The 21,569-nt window shown below is 41.5% G+C and overlaps 1 protein-coding gene across 1 annotated transcript in view; it reads left to right on the forward strand.

The window, feature by feature from the left end:
* LARS1 (leucyl-tRNA synthetase 1) overlaps positions 1 to 21,569 on the forward strand; it is a 1,303,086-nt gene that overhangs the window by 1,010,175 nt on the left and 271,342 nt on the right. The gene's annotated exons all lie outside the window — the stretch shown is intronic.

The following is a 21,569-nucleotide window of genomic DNA, read 5'->3' on the forward strand; positions in this document are numbered from 1 at the left end:
GCTTCTATAGGCCCTAGGGCCGATAGCCTAGTATCTGCCTGTGAACCTATGAAGGTTACAGCAACATGAAGGGGGGTATGTGTGCCCAGATTCAGATCAACAAATGACTGTCCAGATGTTATCATTTAGCATGCAAACAGCTGGAACATGACCATCTAAAGTAGAGCCCTGTAAGACTTGGGTAGTTCTGTCCTTGCCTTGTCATGTAGTCCTTAATATTTTCAGTGTTCATACTCAACTGTGTCTTTTCTCCCTTAAGCTCACACATGACATTCTTGCTCTAGTGTTAAGAAATGTGCACACCCTGTTAATATTTAGTTCATTCTTGCTTTCCACAGTGTATGGATATACTTCCAGCATGCTTTTGATTGTCTTCCATGTTTGATGACTGAAAAAATTGATTATCCATATGTACCTGCAGTCATGAGATCAGGCTGCTGAACTGCCACTGTTGCTAACTTTGGAACTAAAGCATATAAGTGGTGGTATTGTAACCACCATTGTTTAATCTCATTGTAGAGACAAGCCTGAGGCCTTCATTGTCTTCCAGTACTTCTTAGACATGGAAGACTAGCACAGAGACCCACTAAAGGAGTTATATGATATTCCACTACATACTCAAGGTGTAAGGCTTCTAGATCTGACTTCTGTTCAAAGTCTGCAGTTTCAGCATTTGTCTCGATGTCTGCACTGGCAGCCATTGTTGTCAAGAAAGTTCCTAATTTAAGTCTTGATTACATCTGCAGGTTAAGCAGAAAGATATAGCAAGCTAATTTTTTTATGCCCCTGTGCTTTGAAAATGGTTAGTTATCCGTCTCACGTGCATTACTTCTGATTTTCCCCTGGTACAGTAAGCCAAGGTAAAACGTTCCACTTTCCCTGGCTTGGATGAGAGGGATGTTCAGAAAGTTCCTTAATACAGGGTTTCAAATGGAGTTGCTCCCAAACAGCCATACCTTTGACACAACAGCTGCATCATCATGGTCACAGCTATAGACACTGGACTGCCTACTTAGTCATCCCCTTTTATGCTGAGATTCATCAGCATGGTTTTAATGGTGGTCTGTTGACAGAACATTTGTAGATCTTAGAAGAAATGTAGTGGAGAAGTCATTTGCAACATTAGGGAGTTGCTGTACTCCTGAGAATGTCATCGTTTGTATGAGATGTTAAAGCAAGGCTTCATCTGTTTGAGTTGGTAGTAGCTCAGGTGGGTGTGAAAGAATCCCTATCAAAAAGAGCAGGGGTCCTTTATTCCTACAAAGAAAACATTGTTTACAAAATATTTACAAAAATTGCAGTTCTTCATCCTCCTCCTTTTTTAACTTATTATACATTCATGCTTTACTATGTCAAGTTGTTATTCTTATTGGACTCCCACTGCTTTTTCCATAACCACCATGTGATTTTACTCAATATCACCACCAAAATCCATTTTTCATTGAATGTAATTTCATTTATCCTTTGACTCCATTTAAAGCATATAACATACAATTATTTTGTATCTATTCTTTTAACATATTCTTTACTTCTGTTCTTGTAATAGCCATACTTAATCATGTCCATATTTATCTTACTTACTTTTTTAATATCTTCAAAGAAATTTTCTTTGATTAATTTTTCCCATAATTTCACTACTCTCTTACATTTTAAAAACACATGTTTAGTAGTTTCCTCTTCCCCACGATATAGGCATATTCTTTCACTTTGCTTTTTTTATGACATTTTTCTTTTTACTGGTAATTTATTTATTCCTAGTCTCCACAAAAACTCTTGGCATTCTACTTTTATCGCACGATTTATATTGTATTGTTATATTCTTATACCAGACTTTTTCTCATCAATGTTTATTTTCCACATTAATATTTTTCTTGATAACATTTCATTTCTTCACTTATACCTTCTTTTTCTCTCTTACTTGTTTTTACTGTATCCCAAAGTTTGTCATACTTACATTTGAACATTTTTACAGCTAATCTTTGTGTCATTTATCCACTTTAACACTTTAGTGAAGCAACACACACACACTGAGTTAACCCTAAACCTCTTCCTTCTTCCTTTTTTTACATACAGAATTCCCCTTTTTACTGGATTCAGTCTAGAACCCCACATAAATAAGAAAAAAAAAATATTTCCAATAATTCCTTTTCAGATACTGTTGACAACATTAATACACTTGCAAAATATGCAGATGTCCTTCATGGATGCATCTGCAGTCATAACAAGTGGGTTGTCCTGTCGTCAGGCAGCCCTGCAGTCGGCCGGATTCCAAAGTCCGGGTCTGGCTTCGGCTGATGTCGCACTCCACCCGACGTCATCTCTGTTGGTCTTCGGGTATAAAAGCATCAGCCGACGCCATTTTCCTCAGTCTTTCTTGCCGGCGGCCGAAGCAGAAGCTGTTCGCAAGTGCCGGTCGGTCGGATCCAGAGATTACTTCTACCGAATACTACCAAGACTTCTAAAGCTAAGTACCCGTTGGGGACTCTTTCTTGCCTCAGCCGATGTCAGAAAAAGTTAACAATTGTTTAACCTGTGGGAAACAAATACCTCATAAAGATTTCCACTCTTACTGTCTGCCTTGTTTAGGCCCAGCCCGCAGCCTGTTCGGCCTGTGCCTCTTTCAACCGCAGAACAGTTTTGGTACTGATTTTATTATGCCGCGGATCCTCCGACTACCCAATCTTAAAGATAAAGACCGAGGTTTCGGCCGAAACCACGGCAAGAAACCGAGAAAACTGCTCAAAGTACAGCTGAACCTATTCTTACAACTGAGGCCCCTGCTACAATTCTTGAATCGACCTCAGAAATTTTACCCACTACGGTGGTTGATTTATCAGACACCATCCCCTTGGACGTCTCTACCCCAGCACGTGGTGCTGCTAGGCCTCCAGCAGCCATGTCCATTAAGGCCTTTGCCAGGGCTAAAGCAGCCAAAACTACTAAATCAGTGCCTGTTAAAACCCCTCATCCAGGCCCTCTTCTAGTTCTCAAATGCTTTCTTTGGCAGAAGATTTAATTTCTTTAATTAGAGGATCTCAATCTCACCCAGACAGGGCCTCTCAGCCCCAGAGAAGAGACCTAGGGCAGAGCCCCCTGAGCCAGTGTCTTCTGATGATTCTGATGAATCAGACATAACTGACCAGCCTGAGGCTCCCTTCTCCAATTTTGAAGATTCTGATGCTGAAGAATCCATTCCAGCTGCTTCCCCACCAGAAGAATTCTCCTTTGGGGAAACCTTGCATGCCATGCGAGAACAGTTCCAATGGCAGCAACAGGATTTTTCAGACTCCAGAAAAGACTTAGGACCTTTCTGCACCTCCCACAGCACAGGCCCTTAGCTATACCTCCTGTTCTCTCTGTGGTGGATGATGCTTTCAATGATGTTTGCTCGCCCAGATTCTTTACCCCAGCCCCTGCCAAACCAGACAGATTTTACAGGGTGCCAGATACTCATCACCACCTTTACAAGGCCCCACTTGCAGACCCAGAAACTATATCCCAGGGTCCCAAGGCAGTAGCCGACCACAGCTAAAACCCTATTCCTTCTGAAAGGGAAGCAAGGTCACTAGACAGATGGGGTAAAAAGGTCTACACTTCAGCTACTCTCTCAGCTAGAGCTTTAAACTGTCAGTTTCACATGATACAATACCAAGAGTTTATGCTTGATCAGTTAACTAAAAACTAACTACTGATGAATCTCTTGATAAGAAATATGTATTAGAGATGGTAAATAACATACAACAGGTTAGCAACCATTCCTTAAAATGTGGCTATGATGCACTGGAGGCTTCATTTAGATCAGCCATGACAGGCACAGTGATAAGAAGGCATGCATGGCTAAAGGAACAAGCTTGGATCATGTTAAAGCTAAGTTGCTAGATGTTCCTATGGACAAGACAAGTTTGTTTGGTACACCTGCCCAGCAGGTTATGAAGAAAATGGAAGAAAAGGCAAAATCTGTTCAAACTGTTAAAGATTTCTTGCAGGTTCAACCCCAAGGTTTAGCAGGAACTGGCCTGCCAAAAATTGGTCCTTTCCTGACTCCACAAAATTTCAAAGGGGCAGAAATAGACGTTCCAGAGGCAGAAACCAACCCAGAGGAGGTGCCTACAGAGGACGACAGTGGCAAGGTAACAACAGAGGCACAGACACAGCCACTGCCACTACATCAGCACAACCACAGTGACTTAATCACCAGGGAACAAATAGCAGCTCCTCGCTAACCTTATTTTCAAAGAACTGGCACTACATAACAAAAGACAAGTGGATTTTACAAACCATAGATCAAGGTTACGGTTTCACTTCCACACTTTACCAGTCAAAGAGGAATGCCAAATCTACCTCCAAATCAAAAAACAGAGGCTCTACACCAGATAATGGAGTTAGCAAACATGAGAGCTGTGGAAAGAGTGCCAACAGCAGAACAAGGAAAGGGGTTCTACTCCAGACTATTCCTAGTTCCAAGAAAGGAAAAAGTTGGAGACCAATTCTCGATCTGTCCACCTTAAATACATACATCATTGTCCCAAAATTCAAAATGCTGACCCTACAGCAACTTCTTCCCATGCTGGGCAAGGAGTCTTGGCTGGTAACTCTAGATCTCAAGGAGGCATACCTGCACGTCCCCATTCGACCAATCTGCAGAAGATACCTCAGATTTCTTGCAGGATCAGAGCACTATCAATTCTCAGCATTGCCCTTTGGCTTATCTAGAGTATTCACAAAATGCCTGGCATCAGTAATCGCCCATTGCAGACTACAGGAATTCAAATTTACCCATACCTGGACGACTGCCTGCTACAAGGGGACAACAAAAGCAAGCTGACAACAGATTTACAAAGGGTCATTTACTTGCTACAAGGACTGGGATACACAGTCAATTTACAAAAGTCAAGGCTGATACCATCCCAGACAAGGACATTCTTGCGCTGAATTGGACACAGTACAACAAATGGCATTCCTGACTACAGAAACAAAAGAACTTCCTCTTTACTTCTTGGCACTAACAAAACTGAACAAGTTAACAGCAAGAAAATTTCTACAGGCCTTGGGCTTCATGGCATCATGCATAATCTTGGTCCCATTTGCCAGACTACATATGAGGAAACTACAGTGGTACCTAAAGAATTTATGGTCCCAACACAGACACAGTCTAGAAACAGAAATCCCACTAATTCCATGCTTAAAACAGGAGTTCCTATGGTGGGCTCAGGCGTGCCAGTCAAACCCAGGCCTGCCCTTCGCAGATGTCAACCAAGCCAGACCATCACAACAGGCGCTTCAGACCTAGGATGGGGCCCACATGCTGGACAAATGCGTGCAAGGATTGTGGACACAGGATCAACTTCACCTGCACATCAATCTAAAAGAAATGCTGGCAGTAAAACTGGCAATCCAAAAGTTCAAACCATTCCTCAAAGAGGGCCAGTTGATGATAAGGACAGACAACACCACAGTCATGTGGTACATCAACAAACAGGGGGGCACTCATTCATACCCCTATGCAGAATGACCTTGGAGCTGTGGACCCTGGCTCTCAGCTACAACATTCAGTTACAGGCAATATTTGTACCGGGAAAGACAATACTCTAGCAGACATACTAAGCAGAACCACCGGATGCCCACGAATGGAAGCTGCACCGGACATCTTCAAGACCATCTCAAAGAAATGGGGAATGCCACAGATAGACCTATTCGCATCACCTCTCAATCACCAGCTCAAAAATTCTGCACAAGCACATTCCACCCACTAGCATGGAAAGTGGACTCACTCTCCTTCAACTGGAAAGGCCTAACAGCATATGCATTCCCACCTCTTCCCTTGATACACAAGGTACTACTAAAAATCAAGGAAGAACGTCCAAGGATAATCCTGATAGCCCCAAACTGGCCAAGACAACACTGGTACCCACTACTGAAGAGCATGTCTCGAACAACATGTGATGCCTTTGATGTTAACTCAGAACAACTACAGCATCATACATCCAAACCTAAAACGCTGCAACTGACTGCATGGAACATCACATAGCAGCAGCTAATCCAGAACTTTCCCAAAGAGTTAAAGACATTATTCTGACCTTCAACAAGAAAGAACTATGCTGGAAAATGGAAAAGGTTTGTCATTTGGAGTACGAAGAGGAAAAGATGTGTCAAACATAGATATGCCTAACATTCTGGAGTATCTGGCGAACTTCTTCATTCAGGCCTGTCCTACTCCTCCATCAAGATACATGCATCAGCTATTTCAGCAGAATACAGCTTTGATCCACCTGTTTGGCAGTTCCTCAGAGGAATCAAGAATGTAAAACCTCCAAGGAAACCACCATTACCAGCTTGGGACTTAAACTTTGTGCTAGAAAAGTTGACACTAGCACCCTTGAACCAGCAGCAACAGCAGACCTACAAGACCTGTCATGGAAAATTGCTTTCCTACTGGCAATTACTTCAGCAAGGAGGGTTTCAGAACTACAGGCCTTAATGGCAGTGCAACCCTTCCTAATCTTCCACCAAGATAGAGTGTCCTTGAGGACTAATCCTACATTTATGCCTAAGGTGGTATCCAGAGTATCTTTAAACCAGGCAATCCACCTACCTACCTTCTTTCCCAACCCACAAAACAGAGGGAAAGAATACTGCATACCTTGGATGTACATGGACAGAACAAAAATAGCAGAAAGACTGACCAACTTTTGTAGCCTATGCAACAGGAAGGGAAGGAAAAGCTATTTCCAAACAGACAATCTCCAAATGGATAGGAAATTGCATACGATACTGTTACTCCTTCCATGGAAAACCAATTCCACAGAACATAAGACCTCACTCCAGCCACTACCACAGCCTTCTTGAGGAGTGGCAACCAAAGACATTATTGAGGCGGCTACTTGGACCTCCGTGCATACATTTGCCAAGCATTATAATTTGCCTCTTTATTCCAGATCCCGAGCAGGGTTTGCCACTGCTGTTCTGCAAGGGATCCTAAACACACCATAATCTACCTTTATCCTCCTCCCTTAGTTGGCTATGGTATTCTGCAGATGCATCCATGAAGGACATAGTACAGTTTTGTACCTACCATAAATGTAGATGTCCGAACTGGATAGCATCTGCAGTCACCCTCCTTCCCCTCTGTGGTACTCCTAGGGTGTTTACCCTCCTAATAGCTAGCTGTTGGGGGGGAGTCTTTTATGGTGTATTTGTTTGTATATATGTACATATATGCTTATTGTTGTGTTTACCTCTATCTATTTGGAAACATTGGCATCTATCCAAATTTTACCCTGCAAGAGGGCTACTGGCATCTGGGGCAAGAAACACTGAGGAAATGCTGATGCTTTAGACCAACAGAGATGACGTCGGGTGGAGTGCGACATCAGCACTTTGGAATCCGGCCGACTGCAGGGACAACCCACTTGTTATGACTGCAGATGCTATCCAGTTCGGACATCTACATTTATGGTAGGTACAAAACTGTACTTTTTTCACCTTAGATCTCATTTGCCGCTTTTCACAAAAGACGTGGTTGCCATAGCTTTTGAGTTTCATCATTTAGTATTTCAGATAAGTGCATTTTTTCTTATAGTTACTTTTTCTGTTGTCTCTTACCCTTGCACTATTAGAATATCTTTTATTACCATTGTTGGTATATTTTTTTTCTTCCCTCTACATAATAATGTACTTTGCGTTACCATTTTTGGTAATCGCTGTACCCTGTTTACTTTTTCTATTTCTTAAAAAAATTCTTCTTCTGCCTGTTTATGCCATTAGAATGGTTGAGAAGGGACCTTCGGGTTTTAAAAAGTGTTCCAAGTGTGGACATAAGTTACCTATCTCGGATGCCCACAGTCTCTTTGTCTATTGCTTAGGCCTGCAACACCTTCAGGAAGACTGCAATGTCTGCTGGAATTTTAATTAATGGGCACTTGTGAATAAAAAAAATAAATTAATATTAAAAGCTATGTCGCCTTCATTCTTTGGAGAGGCTATTGCAGGGGCTGAATCCCCCAAGCAAAAGACTGAGGAGTCCAAATCTCTTGCTCTTTCAACTTCTTTGGCTCCATCTTTCAAGCCTTCAAGGAAAAGTTCCAAATCAGTTTCGAGGAGGCCTCATAACTCTTTCCCCTCATATCTGAAAGAAAGAGGTCATCAGAATCAGCATCCTCAGATCAGACTAAAAAAAATCTCAGAATCTACTGCTAAGGATCTTATAATTTTGCCTAGCACTGTGCTTTCTAGGATGCCTTCCCCTTTCATAGAGAGATGCCTTGCAAAATCCCCTTCCCTGGCATCATCTCTTTCATCTAGGAGTTTGACCAAAAAGGCTGTGGATAGGATGATGAGGAAAGTTCTCTCTGCACAGATCCAGATGGGTGTGTTATTGACACCTACCAGTTCAGGTCAGGTAGCCCATCCTTCGACCACTCCTCCTCTGCTTTCAGTGTGGCACAGGGCAGTGGTCCAGAAGCCTTCCTTCTCTGCTCTGAGGTCCTCTCTCTCTCTCTCTGTCCAGGATGATCGGACTTCGAGGTTGTGAAGAGGGTTTTTTCTGCTTTGATGGGACTGACAGTTCCAACCCTCTCAGATTTCCAATCCACCTCCCAGATGTGTCTGTGCTTAGAGCCTCTTCATTCAACACCATAGGATCAGCCAGCTCGAGACCTCCAGACTACCCAGCAGTGTATTAGTCTTTTTCGACACCTTCCCAGAATACCCCACTGAGGAGGTCCCTAGGAAGAGGAAATGTAAGAGGAGGCACTTAGACTGTCCATAATAGTCAGACACCGAGGATACGGACTTTGATGAAGGGGAAAGGGTCTCCATGATCACCTCCAGAAGACATCTCATTTGGAGACATTCCTGAGATCCTGAAACAGAGAGGTGGTTGGACTTACTGACTCCTCAGGTGGAGAGTTGCTGTATTTCTGGAGGCATTCATAGCTGGCCCATCTACCTCCTGAGTTACTCAGCCCACCGACAAGCTCATTGATTTGGTCTCTTGGTGGGCATTGAAGGAGCCTGACAGAATTGAACCGACCCCCAAAGGTGAAGCTAGAATCCTATCTGGCCTCTTGGGTAAGGAATTTTGGACTAAAGGGTGCCTGTGGATGCCATGGTCATGGTGGTGGCCACCAAGAAGGAACTTGCCAAACAGAGTTCCTCGGTTCATCCTCCTAACAGGGAGTCTAGGTTGATGGGCAGTTTTGGTAAGCATGTCTATGCTTCAGTGACCTTTGCCCTTAGGTTGCTGAACTATTTGGCACATTTTATGAGGCTACAAAGGGATCTGATAAAGGAACTTTCATCTTCCATTTCAGGAACTATTTCTGCAGAGGCCTAATCATCTGCGGCTTTAGTTGGCCAGCCACCAGTTTATTTTGAGTTCATCCATGAGGCTCATTTTGCATATAGCTGAAGGTACCTCAAAGACAGTGGGTTCAAACATTTCCATTAGGAGGCATGCCTGGATGCTCTTATGAATCTTTCAAGCCCTTGCTCATAGGTTCATAGGTAGGTACTAGGCTATCGGCCCTGGGGCCTGTACAAGCCCAGCCAAAAAGGTACCCTGGCTTTTGCCACCCAAGAAAATTATTTTCCTGTGCCACTGTCAAGCAGAGCCACAGAGGTGATCCCCGGGGTGAATTTCCTATTTCCCATCCAATCATCAAGATTTTTCTTGGAGTGCTAATGAGGAGCTTTGTTTGATATAGATAGGTAGTTTATTCCATACTATGGGAAGTCTCTGGGACAGGAATCTATCCTTCTGGCATGTTCTGTTTATTGTGGTGACAAGGTTTAGGTCCCTAGAGCGTGTAGCTCAGAGGGATTGGGATTTCTTTAAGTGGAGCATGTCCAACAGCTCTGGGTTTGACATAGCTTTGTATGTTAGGCAGAGATCACCTCTGAGTAGGTGATATGCGACAGAGTAAAGCTGGAGTTCTTTGAGACGGTCTGCGTAGGGCATCTGTTTGAGGCCGGTAATCCTCTTTGTGCGGTATTTCTGCGGCCTTTCCAGTTGTTGTAGATGTCTTGTGAGGTACATACCAAAAGGGGCATTGTACTCTATAATGGGTCTAATGAGTGATGAGTAGAGGGGAACAATGACCTCTTTTTTTTTTTTTTTTTTTTTTTAATGAGGAACCTTTTGTGATGAGGTGTGCCACATAGAAGGATTTCCTGACTACTGTGGCGATGTGATTATCAAAGGAGAGACTACTGTCCACCTGTGTCCCAAGGTCTCTTATCACACTTTCGGTGTTAAGTATACTACCGCCTGTTTTGTAGTTCATGAGTACAGAGTTTTTACCAAAGGGGATGACAGTGCACTTTTTGGCACTGAGCTTGAGGCCATGGCTTTGACACCAGGCATCTGTCTCAGTGAGGCCCTTTTGTAGGATGTCCACATCGTTAGGAGTTTCAATTATGGCTCCTAGTTTGCAGTCATCTGCGAACTTCATTAGCCAAAGACCTTCTGTGTTAGCCTGTACTTCAGAGAAGTAGATACCAAACAGGAGAGGACCCAGGACTGAACCCAGTGGTACTCCACTTGTCACTGGTCTGAAGTCGGATTTGGAGTCTGCTACTTTCACAGTGTGGGTTCTGTCAGTGAGCCAGTTGGCAACCCATCTTGTGACATAGGGATTTATACCTAGTTTAGTGAGTTTATCTATAATTCCAGAGTGGGGGGATGGTGTCAAAAGCCTTGGCAAGATCTAGATAGGCTGTGTGAACCACCTTACCCTTGTCTGCGGCTTTGGTGACTGCTTCAAAGAAGTCTGTCAGGTTTAGGAGACATGATCTGCCCTTTACAAACCCGAACTGGGTGGGATCCAGAGTTTGGAAATTACCAATGTGTTTGTTTATAAGTTCCATGATGGTATGTTCCATGGCCTTGCAGACCAGTCTCATCAGGCTAATGGGGCGGTAGTTCCCGGGGTCCGTGGTGGCTCCCCCCTTGTGGAGTGGGATAACCGTTGCTGTGTGCCATTCAGCAGGCACAAAGCCTGAGGTGAGGCTATGATTGAACATGGTACTTAGGTGGGGTACCAGTTCGTTCTGTAGTTCGTGTAGAATGCAGCCTGGGATGTTGTCTGGTCCCATGGATGCTGTGTTCTTGGCTTTGGAGAGTATGGTTTTTACCTGTGCAGCCATGATTACAGGAACTTTGCATTCTTCCAGTATAGAGATGGGCTGTTTAGGGGGTGAGAGGGGGGTAAAGTTAGCACTGAACCTATCTGCCAGGATGTTGGCAATATCAGTTGGGTCTGTATATTTAGTGCCATTGTGCTGTATCTCAGAGCAGATCTGAGTGTTGCCATTGAGATTCTTGACATAGCTATAGAATGCTTTGTGGTTGTCTTTAGAATCAGTGGCGATTTTGTTTTCGTAACTAGCTTTGGAGGATTTTATCAGGGATCGCAGCTTCTTACTGAGGCTGACCAGGGAGCTCCTCCACACGTGGGATTTTACTCTCTTTTGCAACAGTTTCTTCCTTCTGTTGTGCAGTTTGTTTATGTTAGGGGACCACCAGATTGGCTTCCTTTTTTTGGAGGATAGCGTCTTGGTTCTATTTGGGATAGCACGATCCATGCACTCATGTAAGTACTTATGAAGTGCAATTGTGTAGGATTCAGTAGTTGTAACTGTGTTGTCCATCTGCATGGGTGTCATGAAGTTCACCACTTCTGTCTTAAGAAGCATGAAGTTGGCTTTGGAGACATTTTTACCATGGTTTCCTTAATGGGGGGTGGAGGCAGGATGTGGATATCTAGGCTAATTAGCTTATGGTCGGATCGGACCAGTGAGGCATTGACTTCAGGTGTGGAACACCGGTCACTCATATTGGTAATGACTAGATCTAGGATATTGTTGCCCCTGGTGGGGGTGTGGATAAGTTGATCCAGGGCATTGGAGTTTATGAATTCCAGAAAGCGTTGAGTGAAGGAGTTGGTACATGAGTAGTTTTCTCAGTTAATGGTGGGGTAGTTGAAATCGCCCATTATTAGGGTGTTTGGTTGAACCCTAATATTTTCCAGTACATCAAGAAAAGAGGAGTGGGAATCCTGGGGCATGGTGGGTGATCTGTAGCAAGCTACAACTTGGATTGCAGTTTTGCCCAGAGTTAGTTGCACTTGGATAACCTCGGCTGCATTATGCTGAGCAACTAGCCTGGAGGTGTGGATATCCTTAATTAATATGGATACACCTCCACCTTTGGTGTTCCGGTCCAGGTTACATGGCCGAAAAGTGTGGTATGAGTTATAGCCTGGTAGTGCAGGGGTGCTGTCTGGAGCCTTGAACCAGGTCTCAGTCACTGCACAGATATCAATGTTCTCCATTTTAAGGAGTGCCTCGAGTGAGTGCATTTTGAGATTTAGACTTCTGGCATTGAGTAGCATCACCCTCAGTTTTTGCTTGCTTGTTCCTGTTACAGTGGTGAATTTGTCATTTGAACCTTGCCTAAAAAAGGCACTATAGGGGCGGCAAGAACCTTAGCCAGTATCCGGAATCCCAGGGGTGAGAGGTGCAGGCCATCTCTGGCAAAGCATCGTGGTCTGTCGACCATGTCATCCCAGGCAGACAGATACTGGATCCCTTTAGAATGGCACCAGAAGCTTAGGCAATTGTTGAAGTCAATTATTTTGTCCTTGTACTGCGGCATCATTTTGGGTGATGGCAGAATGCTACTCAGGGCTAGGGTCATACCTGCCTGGGCTACAAGATTGGAGAGCTCTTCCATGTCTCTTTTCGTGTAGTCCAGGGACGTATGTCTCAGGTCGTTCATACCAACAAGGACAATGACAGAGTCATATTTGTACTTGTTGTGGAGTGACCTGAGTGCGTGGGTAATGTGGCGGATCCTGGCACCCGACAGGCAGCTGACAGTAACCTTCTCCTTGTTTAGCCTGGTGAGTGGGACATCAGTGTGCCTGACTATAGAGTCGCCTATGACTAGTGTGTTGGGTATGTTGTTTTGCCTTATTGGCTGTGGTTGAGTGGCACACTGAGTCTGCGGGCTGTGTGTCATTTGGGTTGTGTTGGGGGGTGGAGTTTGCTTGCATTTCTGCTTTGGAGGTCTCTGTTGCTTGAGCAGATTATTATTGAGAGCCTCCGCAAATGTTTTTGTATTTCTATGTGTGGATTTTGGTGGTGTAGATTTAGTGAGACTATGTGATGAGTGTGGTGCAAGTGTTTACCTTCTCCTCTTGACTGTCAAGTTCAGTCTTGATTGGAGAGAGCTTTACCTCCAGTTTGGCTAGATAAGTGCATCTCGTGTTCGTCAATGCTCCCTTTGACGGCACTTCATTGTTTGGCCCCAAAGTGTAAGACACATTATCCAGGTGTGAGAATGATGGAAAGATTTCCTCTGCAGTGGGCATATGTTTTTTGATCCCTCAAAGATCCTTTTCACAGAATCAATGAGGTGGTCGTAAGATGTGGTTCAGGAAGTCCCAGGGTCCTTTCCAGGACACACGTGGAAAAAGTTCCCTAGGGGCAGAGGGGGAACTCTAATGGTCGATGCTGCCCCTGCAGCAGAGGAGCCAGCAAAGAGGATCAAGAGAGTCTTTTTCAGACATACCCTACCAGTGCTTCTGAAAGGAGGCCTAATTATCCACCCCGGAGGCATTCTGGGATTGACGGTCCCTGCACCAGAGAGCCTGGCTAGACATAAGAGATACTTGGGTGCAGAGGATCATTTCCAGAGGTTATATAATACTCTCTTCCCTTCCACCTCCAACCCCATGAAAAATTCCCGATGTTCCACCCAGTCAGAGAAAAGAAGCAGGAATTCACATACAGAAGCTGGTAGGAAAAAAGTCACCCAAGAGGTCTTACCAGACCAGATAGAATCTGGGTCTGTATCACATAGTCGAAGTTTTATAACTTCCAACACGGAATGTTCGAACCACTCCATTCAAAGTTACAAAACTTCGACTAGTGATTTTAAAAAAAAAAAAAAGTAAAAACAAAATAAACTGTTGTAAGCAGGAGCGCAAGGCCCCCTGCACCCCCCACGAGGGGGGCTGCCCCCCCCCCCCGCTACTTAAGTATATCAAATCCGAGTTTGGACCACATTGAAATGAACAGAAACTTCCCCTTATGGAGATTTCCGTTTAAACGCTCGAACTTGTACAAGTTCGAAGATATGATCTCGACCATATGTGGTTCAAACTTGTAGAAGTTTGACTATGTGATAGGAACCCTATTATCCAGAACTTACGATTCTTTTTAGTGCCAAAGAAAGCAGGGGACTGGAGACCAATCCTGGAACTCAAAAACATGAGCAAGTCAATTCAATACACACAGGTTCAGATGGTCACGGTTCAGTCCATTCTCCCTTTTCTGGGCAAAGGGGACTGGATGTGCTCAATAGACCTTCAGGATGTGCACTATCACATAAAGATGAACAGAAGTTCCAGAAGGTATTTACTTACGCTTTTGGCTGGGGACCAGTCCCTACCAGTTCAGAGCTCTGCCCTTTGGCCTCATCACAGCCCCCAGGGTATTCACCAAATATATGGCAGTAGTAGCAGCTCATTTGAGACTGCATGGATTCTGGGTGTTTCCATATCTAGATGACTGGCTCATTACCGCCCCGACCTGGCATCTGATGTGGGCAAGAAACCAGGTACTCCAGATTTGCTCTCATCTGGGGATAATCATAAATTACAACAAGTCTCTCTCACAACCAACTCCAAGTTTAGAATTCATTGCAGCAGTTTTCAACGCACAGTTAGTGATGGCTTCTCTTCCTCTCTCAAGAGTACATTCGATCAGACTAGAGGTCTGAAAAATAATTTGTGGTACCAAGATCTCAGCCTGCTTGGTCCTTTATGCTCTAGGATAATTGCCAGTGGCAATAACCTTACTACCTGTAGCTACATTCCACATGAGGGATTCTTCAGTGGATGTGAGCAACACAGTGCTCTATTCTTCACCAATCCATGTCAGCACAAGTAGGAATCACTAAGGATAGGGGTTGGGAGGGTGGCCTAATGGTTAAGGTGTTTGCCTTACAAACACAAGGTGCAGGGTTTGAGTCTCTCAAGGGATAATTGGCTAGGCTTAAAATGGCTCGCAAGGGCAGTTAGCTTAGTACTAATCTATGAACCTCTAAACCTATAAGGCATGCAAGAGAGATCTCCGGTGGTAGACGCAGTCAGATTAGGTTCTACAAGGCTGCCCATTCATTTCCCCCAGCCCAAGGCCATAATGACCACAGACGCATCCCAGTTGGGGTGGGGGGCCACATTCTGGGGAAACAGTCCAAGGCACTTGGACCCCTTTAGAGGCCAACTTGCATATGAATGTTGTAGAGATGAGAGCAATGCTATTAGTGTTGAAGGCCTTTCAGAATGATCTCCTTTTAGGAACAGTTGCTATCCAAACAGACAATATGTCAGTAGTTTGGTGCATCAGCAAACAAGGAGGGACCAAGTCATACTCCTTGTGTTGAGAAGCAGTCAGAGTGTGGCAGTGGGTGATCTCAATCAACCACTTTCTCATTGCAATGCTGATTCCACGGAAGTACAGTTTGATAGCAAACAAATTGAGCAGGTAGATTATTCTACCTCATGAGTGGTCTCTCAACAAAAAAATGACACAAATTATCTTTTGTCAGTGGGGCCAGCCTTGCTGCGATCTTTTTGCTTCTCCAGTTAACAACAAATGCAGCAGCTACTTTGCCCTTATCCCCCACAGGTGAATAACCAAGGGACACTTTTCTTCACGATTGGCCTCCCAGTCTGCTTTATGCCTACCCCACCAATTCCATTAATTTTGGAATTTCTGCAGAAAGCTGCCTGGTTGAAGAGCAAAGTCATCCTCATTGCACCCTTCTGGCCTTGACAGGTTTGGTTTCCCTTCCTATGGTCTCATCTAAGTACAAACCTTGGATTCTGGATCCAATTCCAGACCTTTTGTCTCACTCGACAGGCATGATTCACCCATACATATGAAATCTCAAGCTTATGGTCTGGTTTCTCCAATTCCGTAAATAGGCAGGCAACCTATGCCCTCTTTCCCTGTCCGCCATATCCTTTCATCTTCCCATAAACCTTCAACACGAAAACGCTATACAAGTAAATGGAAAAAAATTATTTACTTGGTAGAACAAAATCGTACTGATCCTTTCTCAGCTCCGATATATAACGTACTTGAATTTTTAGCTTTACTCTTTAAAGAAGTGGCGAGATCCTCTACCATTAAGGTTCGATTTGCAGTAATATCTAATTTACATGTTGGATTTGATGGTTCTTCAGTAGCCTCTGCTAAACTCTTCAGAACTTTCATGAGATGCATTCATCTTTTGAAACCCCATTTTAAATACCCTATTCCACCATGGGACCTGAACTTGGTACTGCAGGAAATAGTACATTCTCCCTTTGAACCAGTGGTTAAATGTGAACTTAAATTTCTTACTTGGAAAACCGTCTTTCTAGTAGCCCTTACCTCAGCTAGAGGAATTTCAGAAATTCAGGCCTTGTCTTCAAAATCTCCCTACTTGATTTTTCATAAGGATAGAGTTACACTACAAACAAATGCTCCTTTCATTCCCAAGGTGGTGTCAGAGTCCATTATCAATCAATCCATTAATTTGCTAGTATTCTTTCCTAAATTCCCAAATAAGGGCAAATACATGTTGCATTTATTGGATGTTCACAGATAATTATGTTTTTACTTGCATAGAACAAAGGAAATCAGAAAAACAGAACAGTTGTTTGCTTCCTTTGCAGATTTGAAATTTGGTAAACCAGTTGCAAAAGTGACTTTAGCCAGATGGCTAAGTGATTGTATTTCTTTTATCAACAACAAATTGGGACTTACCTTACCAAAACCTGTCAAAGCCCATTCAACTAGATCCATGGCAACTTTAGTCTTTCTGTCCAGAGCTTCCATGGGTGACATATGCACAGCAGCAACTTGGGCCATTCCTACTACCTTTATTACTCATTACAAATTAGATCTGGCCTTGAGGGGTAGGCCATCATTTGGTTCAACTGTGCTCAAGAATATCCTTCCTTAGAGTCCACCTGGAATTTTAGGTAGCTGGGGACTCTGTCCCATCAGTTTAGGATAGAATGAAAATTGATAACATCATATAAAGAAGTTATGTACTGACCGTAAAGTTCCATCTGTGTTGTCCATTTTCATTCTTCCTCAACTTCCCACCAACCCCCATCCCTTATATCTACAAACTTCTAGATGAATTAGATATTTTAAGGACACCACTGTCCTTTTGATGGAGCTCCTGATATAGTTTCATCTACAGGACATGTACATTTTATGTATCCTTTATTTATACATGTTTATGCAAACTACTACTGGTAAAATCAGCAAACAAGATCTGAGGTATGTTAGGGGTTAGTGCATTGTGGGTAAGGGAGAAGCTTGAGAGCTTTTTGGTTGCCACAAGCTTTAGTAATGGCTGAGTTGGATCCAAGGTTCGGATCCAAACTCAACAGTTGAGGAAGAATGAAAATGGGCAACAGAGATGGAATATTATGGTGAGTGCATAACTTTACTTCATTGTAAAATATATTTCTTTTAACTGCATTTCCTAATCCTTTACTTTTCTCTTTATTTAAAGTCATCCCAGTTGCTTCTAAACATTCATTTAAATAAAATATTACTACTTTTATCTATGTTTTGTTTTTTGCAATTGCTATAATATCTGCACAAGTTAAGAAAACTGGAATTCTTAATCCCTCAGGCATTGTGTACTCTGCTTCCTGCATTTTGTAATTTATCTCACGCACAGTCACATTTATAATTAAAGCAAAGTGTATGCAGCTCATTGGACATACCTGTCTTACACTTATTCTCATATGTACCTCTTTACTTAGCCAACCATTTATTAAAATTTTTACTTCATTATTTCTGTAAGCAGACATACATAATTTCTTGATTGTTCTCACTTTTATTTCCCTTAAAATATCTTGTCCTGTTGTATCAAACGTATTAATATCCCCTATCATAAGTTTAGCTTCTTCTCTTCGGTTTATATTATCTACACACTCTTACCATCATTAATAATTTTTGACATCCCTTTCCATTTATGCTGTATATACTGTCCTCCATAATACATTTCACCGTTGTTTCAAATCTCTTCTGTATTATTTTCATAAAAATCTTATTATTGTTCAGTACTATTGGTCTCCAGGTTTTCATTATATATTTTCCTCTTTCTTCGAAATAAATTTAAGTATTCCACTACATAGATCTTTGTAAATGAAACCTTCATTTAACTATTCATTCAAAATCTTTAAGAAATATTCATTTTGCCATTCCATTAATTTTTTTTTACATTTCATATCTTATTCTGTCTATATTCACTTGCCCTAATATATTATCTAGCTCATGTAGAGAAATCTCTTTTTTTCAAATTCTTTATTTTCTTGTTCTGGAAACTTTTTTTTTTTACTTCTCATATTGTCTTCAATTTCTTCTTCTTTTCTTTAAACGTGTCTTATAAATATTCTACCACTATCTTCATAATTTGTTCTTGTGTTCTTTCATTGTAAATAACATTTTTTATATTTAATCTTAAAAACACCCACCTTTCAGTCTAGTTTTTATAGAATGTTCTCATCCTAATGTGATCCATCCATAGCTGTATTGTTAATCTCTTTCCTTCTTCATCTCATGTTTTCTGATTTATCCTGTATATTCCTTTGTCTTTTTGTATATATTCCTTATTTTCCTTTATCTCTGTCCATGTTGCTAGATGATCCAAAAAAGCTATTTGTTTCTCCTTCCCCTGTATTTAATCCTTCTGATATTATAAAACAGTCTAGTTCAGTTCTGTAAATACCCCTTCTGTAAGTCCATGAATTTTTATCCCAGAGTATTAATTTACCACATTTCACAACTTCTGACATTTTTCGTATATCATTTCCTGTCTTTTTACATTTTGCACTTAAATCACTATTAAAAATCTCCTGTCACTATAATAATCATATTTATCGCAACATAATCTAGAATCTGGTGAAATAAACTTTTCTTTCTGTACAAGTTGCATAAGCATATGTAATGATTTAATTCTATATGTTTGTTCTTTCCATTTTAAATCCACAGTAGTTAATCTTCCCATTCATAAGTTATATCTAATATTTTACTGTATTTTTACAAAATATTCCTGTTCTGGAATACCAGTTATTTCCCAAATTCAAAATTGTTACCCCCCCAATAATTTTTCTGTTTGTAATCTTTCTTCACTTGTTAAGTATCTTGCATTTTCTCGAAGAATTGCATTTGCATCACATTTATTACACCATTCCGAAACTCCTATCCTTCTTATTATATTCTTTATACTATTCACAATCACAGAAAGTACTCTAACTCCCTGTTCCTTAACTTTCTAGAAATTATAATCTTTTATTTTATCTATTTCCTTTTATACTTATCCCTTTACATTTTGTTTTCCTATCTTTTATCTTTTTATAAATAGAATTATTTTTTTTTCCTTTTACTATTTCCCAGTTAATATCTTTCTCATCACTTATTTCAGAACCTTCCCCGTTACTTCTTTTTAAAGGTTTTCTTTCTATTTCTGCTAAAAATTGTACACGAGTCTTCTTGTTTTTCTTATTAAATGCTTTTATTACATGCAAGTTCCAAGGGTTACAGTTCTTCTTTTTTCATATTCCCCAAGAACATTTTCCATTGCAAAAGCAGTCTCACATATAATGCCACAAAATGTCTCTTTGTTTATAAGAAAAAAAATCTTACCTACTGTGCTTTAACACCCGAAGGAACCATTAGGTTATCCCAGACTTCATTCGTATACAGTCCTTTTTCTTTATTCTGAATCCTCACCACATACTTCGCTATCACATTCTCTTCTGTTTTCTTTTTTTTTGTTGTTGCTCCCTTAACACTTTATTTCAGTATTACTACAGATATAACTAACTCTTTGCATAGGATATCCTTTTCTTTTCACAATAATTTTTTCAGGATAGACTCTGTATTTCGTCCATAATGTCACCCCAGGAAACATCGCCTTCATGTTCTGGCTCATTCTGTGAAATTACTTTAAATATCTCATTCCACAACCCTTCTGACTGGAGGTTTGTAATTACACAAGACTCTCTTGTAAATACCTCTTTTTTTGTTTCAGCAAACAAGTTTTGCTAAAAAACACTTCAGAATCCTCCACAATCTTACAGGCACTCTCCCCAACACTGGCGTTCGCCTCCATGCCTTCTGCCATTTTCTCCATGTCATGCACTGTACTCTCAGCCACCACTGCACTAGGAACGGGACATGCATGCTCACTTGTTGACTCCAGAGCTATGAGTAGGGGAAATTCCCTAATGTCCTGGCTAAATTTCTCTAGTAGTATAAGTACCACCTCTGAGTCTGAGCCTAATGAGTCTAACCTGGTTAACAAAAATAGATAAATAAGTCTACCTTTATAGTGTTGGGCATGTATGTTGTTTTTTTCCCCTGTACGTGACCCCATCTGCTTAGAGGAAGAAGACCTTTAATCATTATAGATGACTTGCCTTTCATACACACACACGCACCCCATCGCCTCTTTCAGGAGCACTGTAGCAATGTCCCTTGGAGGAAATTGTTCCACTTAGTCCCAACAGCAGGGCTTGTTTTCTCATAGTAGAGCCACTCAAGTGGGAATGCGTTTCCTTGATTCCTAATATGGAAAACCATCACCTCATGCAGTTATTGCATGAATTATATATCAGAAGGGCTGATGATGAGAATGGCAGATATAGTCTTGAAGAGGAAAACACTTCTTTCCAATTTTTCCATTTTGTTCCATTGCACCAGAACTTTGCTTTTAACACTTCATTGGTTGATAACTTTCTCAAAGAACTTTGAAAAAATGTGACTGTTTTCAAGGAAATGCAGCCAGATTAATTATGCAGAGCTTTCTGCATTCAATTAATTTCTAATTTATTATTTAATTATATTATTAAGAGTATTCAACGGCTTTGACCGTTTTCTTCTTTGAAAAATATGCATGTCTCTAGTTCAGAAATGCAGGTATGGCCACAGAGTGCACACTTGAAAGACAAACAGGATCTTTTATTATTATTATTATTATTAATAAGGAACACCTCAACCCCATGTGTAAAATGGAAAGAGGGGTTGTGCATGGATGTATTTGTGAAGAGAGTACCGCAGTGACATTTTTTTTTTTTACTTACTTGATAATCAGTCCATAGACAGCTCTCAACAATGACCAAAGGCACATAAAAATAAAAAAAATGTTAAGAATAGACGAACAGTCCTTTATTTCCTTAGTGTTACTGCACATAATGTATGTAACATGCAGAGACATGTATAAACATTTTTATATTCATTAGATACAGCATTTGTAGCACAACTAATGGAGAAGAGATGATATTGAAGAGAATAACAGCCTTTGAAAGATGTGAAGATGATTAAAAGGACATGAATTAATCAGCAGCCAGTACCCTTGGAAGAGACCTTGGATTCAAACTTAGTATATTTAGGCTTTTAATAATTGGGTATTAAAGGTTATGAAAGCTGCCAAATTTTGTCAAAACACCTTATGTAAGCATGCAAAGATGTTCTTACAGAGCGCATAA

The sequence above is a fragment of the Protopterus annectens genome, chromosome 2.part2 (genome assembly GCF_019279795.1).
Source record: "Protopterus annectens isolate FY-2018-M chromosome 2.part2, PAN1.0, whole genome shotgun sequence".
Taxonomy (NCBI): Eukaryota; Metazoa; Chordata; order Ceratodontiformes; family Protopteridae; genus Protopterus; species Protopterus annectens.